This window comes from Macaca fascicularis, chromosome X (genome assembly GCF_037993035.2).
Source record: "Macaca fascicularis isolate 582-1 chromosome X, T2T-MFA8v1.1".
NCBI classification, from domain to species: Eukaryota; Metazoa; Chordata; class Mammalia; order Primates; family Cercopithecidae; genus Macaca; species Macaca fascicularis.
The window spans coordinates 46,598,412-46,609,216 of record NC_088395.1 but is presented as its reverse complement, the minus strand read 5'-3'; positions in this window follow the sequence as shown (position 1 = coordinate 46,609,216).

Genomic DNA, 10,805 nt, shown 5'->3' with positions numbered 1-10,805 from the left:
ACAAATGGTTCTAGATCTGAAGATTGGCTCAGGTCTGGGAACTGAGCAAGGAACACTCATTTTAATGAGGTAGTTGTCCTCAGACACCTGCTCTTTGAATCTTTCTTTTTTCTGATTGTAATATTAAATAGCTGCCCTATTGGGTACCCATCAATTTAAGTCTTAGGAATGCCAGGCTTATCAGCAGAATTGATACAATTGAGAAAAAAATTAATGAGCTTGAGGCTGGGCATGGTAGCTCATGCCTGTAAACCCAGCACTTTGGGAGGCCAAGGCAAGAGGATCACTTGAGGCAAGGAGTTTGAGACTCAGCCTGGGCAACAAAGTGAGAACCCGTCTCTACACACAGATACATACACACACACACACACACACACACACACACACACACACACACAGTCCCAGCTCAGCCTGGGCAACAAAGTGAGAACCCATCTCCACACACACACACACACACACACACACACACACACAGTCCCAGCTACTTTGGAGGCTGAGGTGGGAGGATTGCTTGGGCCCAGGAGTTGGAGGCTACAGTGATCATGCCACTACACCCCAGCCTGGTGAACAAAGCAGGACCCTGTCTCTAAAAAAAAAATTTTGTTTAAATAATAGAATTAATGAGCTTGAGAGCAAGCATTTAGGCTTTCACTATTTAATATGATGTTGGCTGTGGCTTTTTATAGATGCTGTTTAACAGACTGAGGAATTTCCCTTTGATTCTTAGTTTACTGAGAAGTGTTTATTTTCTTTCATGAATATATATTAATTTTCCACGGGATTTTCCTGCAACCATTGAGATGATCATGGTTTATTTCTTTTTCTTAAGACAGCATCTCACTTTGTTGCCCAGGCTGGAGTGCAGTGGTGCAACCATGGCTCACTGCAGCCTTGACCTCCTGGGCTCAAACAATCCTCCCAGATCAGCCTCCCAAGTAGCTGGGACTACAAGCGTGCACCACCACGCCTGGCTAATATTTTAAATTTTTGTAGAAACAGAGTCTCCCTATGTTGCCCAAGCTGGTTTTGAACTCCTGGGCTCAAGCAATCCTCCCACCTCAGCCTCCTGAATAGCTGGGACTACAGGGATGCACCACCACACCCAGCTACTTTAAAAAATTTTTGTAGATATGGGTTCTCACTGTGTTGCCCAGGCTAGTCTTGAATTCCTTCACTCAAGCAATCCTTCTCTAAATCCTCCCAAAGTGCTGTGATTGCAGGTGTGAGCCACTGTGTCTGGCCTGCCTTCATTTTTGAATATTTTTTCTGGGTTTTGAATTCTATATCAACAATTTTGTTTTTTCTTTCTCCATTTTAAAACTTTCGTTCCTCTGTATTTTGGCTTGCATCATTTCTGACATGAAGTTATCTTCCATTCCTTACGTCATCACATTTCCTTTCAATCTTCAAGAATATTTCTAACATTTTAATATTTTAAAAATCTACCATATTTGTCATTTCTTGGTCTATTTTCATTATCCGATTTTTTTTTCTTAACTAGGCATCACATTTCCTATATCTTCACATCGTAATATCTGATTGGATATTAAATAAATTTACACAATAAATTTACATTGTTGAATGCTAGATTTTTTGTGTTCCTTTAAAGAATGTTGGACTTCATTCTAGCAAGTGGTTAAGATGCTTCATTCTTTCAAGACTAATCTGGAGCTTTGTTAGGGTAAGTTTAATGGTACCCTTCCCTCTAGGGATATTTTTATTAATTAATTTAATTTATTTATTTATTACTTTAAGTTCTGGGATGCGTGTGCAGAACATGCAGGTTTGTTACATAGGTATGCATGTGCCATGGTGGTTTGCTGCACCCGTCCTCTTAAGTTCCCTCCCACCAGGCCCTGGTGTGTGTTGTTCCCCTCCCTGTGTCCATGTGTTCTCATTGTTCAACTCCCACTTATGAGTGAGAACATGCAGTGTTTGGTTTTCTGTTCCTGTGTTAGTTTGCTGAAGATGATGGCTTCCAGCTTCATCTATGTCCCTGTCCCTGCAAAGGACATGATCTCATTCCTTTTTATGGCTGCTTAGTATTCCATGGTATATATGTACCACATTTTCTTTATCCAGTCTATCATTGATGGCCATTTGAGTTGGTTCCATGACTTTCCTATTGTAAATAGTGCTGCAGTAAACATATGTGTGCATGTGTCTTTATAGTAGAATGCTTTATATTCTTGTGGGTATATACCCAGTAATGAGATTGCTGGGTCAAATGGTATTTCTGGTTCTAGATCCTTGAAGAATTGCCATACTGTCTTCCACAATGGTTGAACTAATTTACATTCCCACCAACAGTGTAAAAGCGTTCCTATTTCTCCACAGCCTCACCAGCATCTATTGTTTCTTGACTTTTTAATAATAACCATTCTGACTGGCATGAGATGGTATCTCATTGTGGTTTTCATTTGCATTTCTCTAATGGTCAGTGATGTTGAGCTTTTTTCCCTATGTTTGTTGGCCACGTAAATGTCTTCTTTTGAGAACTGTCTGTTCATATCCTTTGCCCACTTTTTGATTTTTTTCTTGTAAATTTGTTTAAGTTCCTGGTAAATTCTGGATATTAGACCTTTGTCAGATGGGTAGATTGCAAAAATTTTCTCCCATTCCCTTCGAGGGCTATTTTATCCCCACTACTAAGACATGACTCCCATGGGGTCTCCACTGATCACCTGGGGGTGATTGACAAGAACTCTCCACTCTGACTTGCTAGAACTCACACATTCCATCCTTGTGAGACCTCTGGAAACTCTTCAGCTTACAGCTCCCCAAATACTCTTTCCCTTGCCTTGTGGAGTTCCACTATACACAGCTTAATATTCAGTTACAAACCCAAGGAGACCTCATGCAGATTTCTCTTGTTCTCTCTTGTCAACAACTCCCTCCTTTGCTGAAACTTCCAGTAGCTTTGGACTCACTGAGCACTGACCTCTTAACTCTGTGAACCATCATGTTCTTCAAGCCCTTGTCCCTGTATCACATTTTGCAAAGTACATCCAGGCAGGAAGCCAGGGCCATCATAGAGCTCACCTCATTTGTCTTCCTTTTCTTAGCTTTATAATCCTCCTGTGCTGCCTTTGTTCAACATACAAAAACTATTACCTCATATAGTGTATATATATTATTTCTAGTTGTTTATAGCAGGTGGATAAGTTTGGACCTGATTACTCCATCATGGCCGGAAATGAATTTTGGTATATTATTTGAATTGGCATTCTCAAAGCTTATTGACCCCATAGTTTGATCTCTTTCACTGTTTTTTTTTAATCAATTTTAACCATTGTCTCAAATATTATTCCTGTTCCAATGTTTCTCTCTTCTTCTGGGACCCCAGTTATATGTGCTTTACCTTTTGGCTGTGTCCCAAATGCCTAACACTGTCTGTGTTATTTGTATTTTTTCCCTCCCAGCGAGACAAATCTATTGACTTGTCTTCACATTCATGAATCCTGTCTTCTGTTGTGTCCAATCTGCTGTTAAAACCCATACAGTAAGTTCTTGGCTACTGTATTTTGTTTCAGTTTGTAGCATACATATTTCATTCATTTTTAGAGATTACAAATATTTTGAAATCCTTCATATTTTCATCCATTTCCTTTATGTCTGTTAAATTAATGGTAATTTAAAGTGCTTTTGGCTAATTCCAGTATCAAAATCATCTAAGTTTTCTGCATTAGTTTTCTATTGCTGCCAAAACAAACCTCCACAAACTTAGTGGTTTAAAACAACACCAATTTATTTATTTATTTAGAGACAGAGTCTCACTCTCTTACCCAGGCTGGAGTACAGTGGTGCGATCTCGGCTCACTGCAACCTCCGCCTCTTGGGTTCAAGTGATTCTCCTGCCTCAGCCTCCCAAGTAGCTGGGACTATAGGCACTTGCCACCATGCCCAGATATTTTTTTTTGTATTTTTAGTAGAGATGGGGTTTCACCATGTTGGTCAGGCTGGTCTCAAACTCCTGACTTCAAATTATCCACCTGCCTCAACCTCCCAAAGTGCTGGGATTACAGGTGTGAGCCATCGCACCCAGCCAACAACACCCATTTATTAATTCATAGTTTTGTAGGTCAGAATTCCAGATGGGCTTAGCCAAGTTCTGTCTCACAAGGTGGAAATCATGATGTAAACTAGGCTAGGATCTTATCTGGAGGCTGAATCTACTTCTATGCTCATTCAGGTTGTTGACTGAATTCTGTTTCTTTTGACTGTAGAACTGAGGTCCTCATTCTAGCTGGCTGTCAGCGAGGGGCCATTTTCAGATCCTGGAGGTTGTTCAAAGTTCCCTACTATGAGCCTTCTCCATATCAGTAACAGAGAGTCTCCCTTGTGTTCTAATCCCTCCTGTATTTCAAATCTGTGACTCCCTTTTTTGCCACCCAACTGGAGAAAGCTCTCTGCTTTTAAAGAACTCATGTGAAAACATTAGGCCCAATCAATCTCCCTTTGGTCATTTAAAGTAACATAATCACAGAAGTGATATTTTATTTTATTCACAGGTTCTTCAGACACTCAAACTGTGGAGGGAATGACACAATGAAGAGGGTCTTTGGAAGTCATTCTTAGAATTCCACCTACCACAACTGTTGTTCTTTTTTTTTTTCTTTTTGGAGACAGGGTCTTGTTTTTTTGCCCCAGCTGGAGTACAGTGGCACAGTTATGGCTCACTGCAGTCTTGACCTCCTGGGCTCAAATGATCCTCCCAGCTCAGCCTCCCTAGTAGTGGGGACCACAGGCACACACCACTATGCTCAGCTCATTTTTTTTAAATTTTTTTATTTTTTTTGTAGAGACAGGGTCCCCCTATGTTGCCCAGTGTATCAATCTGTTCTCATGCTGGTATAAAGAAATACCTGAGACTGGGTACTTTATAAAGGAAAGAGGTTTAATTGACTCACAGTTCAGCATGGCTTAGAAGGCCTCAGGGAACTTACAATCATGGTGGAAGGGGAAGCAAACATGTCCTTCTTCACAAGGCAGAGAGAGAGAGAAGTGCTGAGCAAAGGGAGAAAGGCCGCTTATGAAACCATCATATCTTACGAGAATAGCATAAGGGTGACTGCCCCCATGATTCAGTTACCTCCCACTGGGTCCCTCCAACAACATGTGGGGATTATGGGAACTACAATTCAAGATGAGATGTAGGTGGGGACACAGCCAAACCATATCATTCTACCCCGGCCCCTCCCACATCTCATACCCTCACATTTCAAAACACAATCATACCCTTCCAACAGTCCCCCAAAGTCTTATTCCAGCATTAACTCAAAAGTTCAAGTCCCAAATATCATCTGAGAAAAGGCAACTTTCTTCTGCCTAGGAGCCTGCAAAATCGAAAGCAAGCTAGTTACTTCCTAGATACATTGGGTGGGGTGGGGCGGGTACAGACATTGGGTAGATGCACCTGTTCCAAATGGGAGAAAAACAAAGGGGCTGCAGGACCCATGCCAGTCCAAAATCCAATAGAGCAGTCATTAAACCTTAAAGTTCCAAAATGATCTCCTTTGACTCCATGTCTCACATCCAGATCATGCTGACACAAGAGATGGGCTCCCAAGGCCTTGGGCAGCTCCGCCCCTGTGGCTTTGTAGGGTGTACCCCTCTCCTGGCTGTTTTCACTGGCTGGTGTTGAATGTCTGCGGCTTTTCCAGGAGCACAGTGCAAGCCGTTGGTGGATCTACAATTATGGGGTCTGGAGGATGGTGGCCCTCTTTTCACAGCTCCAATAGGCAGTGCCCCAGTGGGGACTCGGTGTGGGGGCTCCAACCCCACATTTCCCTTCTGCACTGCCCTAGCAGAGGTTCTCCACGAGGGCTCTGCCCCTGCAGCAAACTTCTGCCTGGGCATCCAGGCATTTCTAGACATTCTCTGAAGTCTAGGTGGAAATTCCCAAACCTCATTTCTTGACTTATGTGTACCCACAGGCTCACCACCACATGGAAGCTGCCAAGGTTTGGGACTTGCCCGCTCTGAAGCAATGGCCTAAGCTGTACCTTGGCCCCTTTTAGCCAGAGCTGGAGCTGAAGCAGCTGGGACACAGGGCACCATGTCCCAAGGCTATGCAGAGCAGGAGGGCTCTGGGCCCAGCCCAGGAAACCATATTTCCCTCCTAGGCCTCTGAGCCTGTGATGGGAGGGGCTGCCATGAACACCTCTGACATTCCCTGGAGACATTTTCCCCATCATCTTGGTGATTAACATTCAGTTCCTCATTATTTATGCAAATATCTGCAGCAGGCTTGAATTTCTCCCTAGAAAATGGGTTTTTCTTTTCTATTGCATAATCAGGCCGCAAATTTTCCAAACTCTTCTGCTCTGCTTTCCTCTTGAACACTTTGCTGCTTAGAAATTTCTTCCACCAGCCGGGCATGGTGGTTCACGCCTGTAATCCCAATACTTTGGGAGGCTGAGGTGGGTGGATCATGAGGTCAAGAGATCAAGAACATCCTGGCCAACATGGTGAAACCCTGTCTCTACTAAAAATACAAAAATTGCAAAATTAGCTGGGTGTGGTGGTGTGTGCCTGTAGTCCCAGCTATTCGAGAAGCTGAGGCAGAAGAATCACTTGAACCTGGGAGGCGGAGGTTGCAGTGAGCCAAGATCGCACTACTGCACTCCAGGCTAGTGACAGAGTGAAACTCTGTCTAAAAAACAAAAGCGGGGGGGTTGCTTCCAAGATGGCCAAAGAGGAACAGCTCTGGTCTATAGCTCCCAGTGAGATCGACGCAAAAGACGGCTGATTTCTGCATTTCCAACTGAGGTGCCTGGTTCATCTCATTGGGACATTGGGTGCAGCCCATGGAGGGCGAGCCGAAGCAGGGTGGGGTGTCGTCTCACCTGGGAAGTGCAAGGGGTCAGGGGATTTCCCTTTCCTAGCCAAGGGAAGCCGGAAGTGACTGTACCTGGAGGAGTGGTACACTCCTGCCCAAATACTGTGCTTTTCCCAGAGTCTTCGCAACTGGCAGACCAAGAGATCCCCTCCCATGCCTGGCTCGGCAGGTCCCACACCCATGGAGCCTTGCTCACGGCTAGCACAGCAATCTGAGATCAACCTGGGACGCATGAGCTTGGCAAGGGGAGTGGGGGTCGGCCATTGCTGAGGCTTGAGTAGGTGGTTTTGTGCTCACAATGTAAACAAAGAGGCCAGGAAGCTCGAACTGGGCGGAGCCTACCACAGCTCAGCAAGGCCTACCGCCTCTCTAGATTCCACCTCTGGGGGCAGGGCATATCTGAACAAAAGGCAGCAGACAGCTTCTCCAGACTTAAATGTCCCTGCCTGACAGCTCTGAAGAGAGCAGTGGTTCTCCCAGCACAGCATTCAAGCTCCGATAACGGACAGACTGCCTCCTCAAGCGGGTCCCTGACCCCTGTGTAGCCTGACTGGGAGACATATCCCAGTAGGGGCTGACAGACACCTCATACAGGCAGGTGCCCCTCTGGGATGAAGCTTCCAGAGGAAGGATCAGGCAGCAATATTTGCTGTTCTGCAACCTCTGCTGGTGATACCCAGGCAAACAGGGTCTGGAGTGAACCTCCAGCAAACTCCAATAGACCTGCAGCTGAGGGGCCTGTCCTGTTAAAAGGAAAACTAACAAACAAAAGGAATAGCATCAACATCAACAAAAAGGACATCCACACCAAAACCCCATCTGTAGGTCACCAACATCAAAGACCAAAGGTAGATAAAACCAAAAGATGGGGAGAAACCAGAGCAGAAAGTCTGAAAATTCCAAAAACCAGAATGCCTCTAAACTTCCAAAAGAACACAACTCCTCGCCCAGCAAGGGAACAAAGCTGGATGGAGAATGAGTTTGATGGGTTGACAGATGTAGGCTTCAGAAGGTCAGTAATAAACTTCTCCGAGCTAAAGGAGCATGTTCTAACCCGTCACAAGGAAGCTAAAAACCTTGAAAAAAGGTTAGACGAAAGGGTAACTAGAATAACCAGTGTAGAGAAGAGCTTAAATGACCTGATGGAGCTGAAAACCACAGTACAAGGACTTCGTGAAGCATACACAAGCTTCAACAGCTGATTCAATCAAGCAGAATAAAGGATATCAGTGATTGAAGATCAAATTAATAAAGTGAGAAGACAGGATTAGAGAAAAATGAGTGAAAAGAAATGAAGAAAGCCTCCAAGAAATATGGGACTATGTGAAAAGACCAAATCTACGTTTGGTTGGTGTACCTGAAAGTGATGGGGAGAACAGAACCAAGTTGGAAAACACTCTTCAGCATATTATCCAGGAACTTCCCCAACCTAGCAAGGCAGACCAACATTCAAATTCAGGAAATACAGAGAACACCACAAAGATACTCTACAAGAAGAGCAACCCCAAGACACATAATTGTCAGATTCACCAAGGTTAAAATGAAGGAAAAACTGTTAAGGGCAGCCAGAGAGAAAGGTGGGGTTACCAACAAAGGGAAGCCCATCAGACTAACAGCAGAGCTCTCTGCAGAAATCCTAGAAGGCAAAAGAGAGTGGGGGCAAATATTCGACATTCTTTCTTTTTTTTTTTCTTTTTTTTTTTGAGATGGAGTCTTGCTCTGTCACCCAGGCTGGAGTGCAGTGGTGCGATCTTGGCTCACTGCAAGCTCCGCCTCCTGGGTTCACGCCATTCTCCTGCCTCAGCCTCCCGAGTAGCTGGGACTACAGGTGCGTGCCACCATGCCCAGCTAACTTTTTTGTATTTTTGGTAGAGACAGGGTTTCACTGTGTTAGCCAGGATGCCCTCAATCTCCTGGGCTTGTGATCCGCCCGCCTTGACCTCCCAAAGTGCTGAGATTACAGGCGTGAGCCACCACGCCTGGCCTCAACATTCTTAAAGAAAAGAATTTTCAACCCAGAATTTCATATCCAGCCAAACTAAGCTTCATAAGTGAAGGAGAAATAAACTCCTTTACAGACAAGCAAATGCGGAGAGATTTTGTCACGACCAGGCCTGCCTTACAGAGCTCCTGAAGGAACCACTAAACATGGAAAGGAACAACCAGTACCAGCCACTGCAAAAACATGCCAAATTGTAAAGACCATCGATGCTATGAAGAAACTGCATCAATTAACAGGCGAACTAACCAGCTAGCATCATAATGACAGGATCAAATTCATACATAACAATATTAACCTTAAATGTAAATGGGCTAAATGCCCCAATTAAAAGACACAGATTGGCAAATTGGATAGAGTCAGGACCCATCAGTGTGCTGTATTCAGGAGACACATCTCATGTGCAAAGACACAGATAGGCTCAAAATAAAGGGATGGAGGAAGATCTACCAAGCAAATGGAAAGGAAAAAAAAGCAGGGGTTGCAATCCTAGTCTCTGATAAAACTGACTTTAAACCAACAAAGATGAAAAGAGACAAAGAAGGCCATTAAATAATGGTAAAGGGATCAATTCAACAAAAAGAGCTAACTATCCTAAATATATATGCACCCAATACAGGAGGACCCAGATTCATAAAGCAAGTCCTTAAAGATCTACAAAGAGACTTAGACTCCAACACAATAATAATGGGAGACTTTAACACCCCACTGTCAATATTAAATCAAGGAGACAGAAGGTTAACAAGGATATTCAGGACTTGAACTCAGCTCTGGATGAAGCACACCTAATAGACATCTACAGAACTCTCCACTCCAATCAACAGAATATACATTCTTCTCAGCACCACATCCCACTTATTCTAAAATTGAACATATAATTGGAAGTAAAACACTCCTCAGCAAATGTAAAAGAACAGAAATTACAACAAACTCTCTCTCAGACCACAGTGCAATCAAATTAGAACCCAGCATTAAGAAACTCACTCAAAACCGCACAACTACATGGAAACTGAACAACCTGCTCCTGAATGACTACTGGGTAAATCACAGAATGAAGGCAGAAATAAAGATGTTCTTTGAAACCAATGAGAACAAAGACACAACGTAACAGAATCTCTGGCACACATTTAAAGCAGTGTGTAGAGGGAAATTTATAGCACTAAATGCACACAAGAGAAAGCAGGAGAGATCTAAAATTGACACTCTAACATCACAATTAAAACAACTAGAGAAGCAACAGCAAACAAATTCAAAAGCTAGCAGTAGACAAGAAATAACTAAGATCAGAGCAGAACTGAAGGAGATAGATACACACACACACACACACACACACACATAAACCTTCAAAAAATCAATGAATCCAGGAGCTGGTTTTTTGAAAAGGTCAACAAAATTGATAGACCGCTAGCAAGACTAATAAGAAAAGAGAGAAGAATCAAATAGACACAATAAAAAATGATAAAGGGGATATCACCACTGATCCCACAGAAATACAAACTACCATCAAAGAATACTATAAACACCTCTACGCAAATAATAAACTAGAAAAGCTAGAAGAAATGGATAAATTCCTGGACACATACACCCTCCCAAGACTAAACCAGGAAGAAGTTGAATGCCTGAATAGACCAATAACAGGTTCTGAAATTGAGGCAATAGCCTACCAACTAAAAAAAGTCCAGGACCAGACGAATCCACAGCCGAATTCTACAAGAGGTACAAAGAGGAGCTGGTACCATTCCTTCTGAAACTATTCTGATCAATAGAAAAAGAGGGAATCCTCCCTAACTCATTTTATGAGGCCAGCATCGTCCTGATACCAAAGCCTGGAAGAGACACAACAAAAAAAGAGAATTTTAGGCCAATTTCCCTGATGAACATTGATGCGAAAATCCTCAATAAAATATTGGCAAGCCAGATCCAGAAGCACATCAAAAAACTTACCCACCACAATCAAGTTGGCTT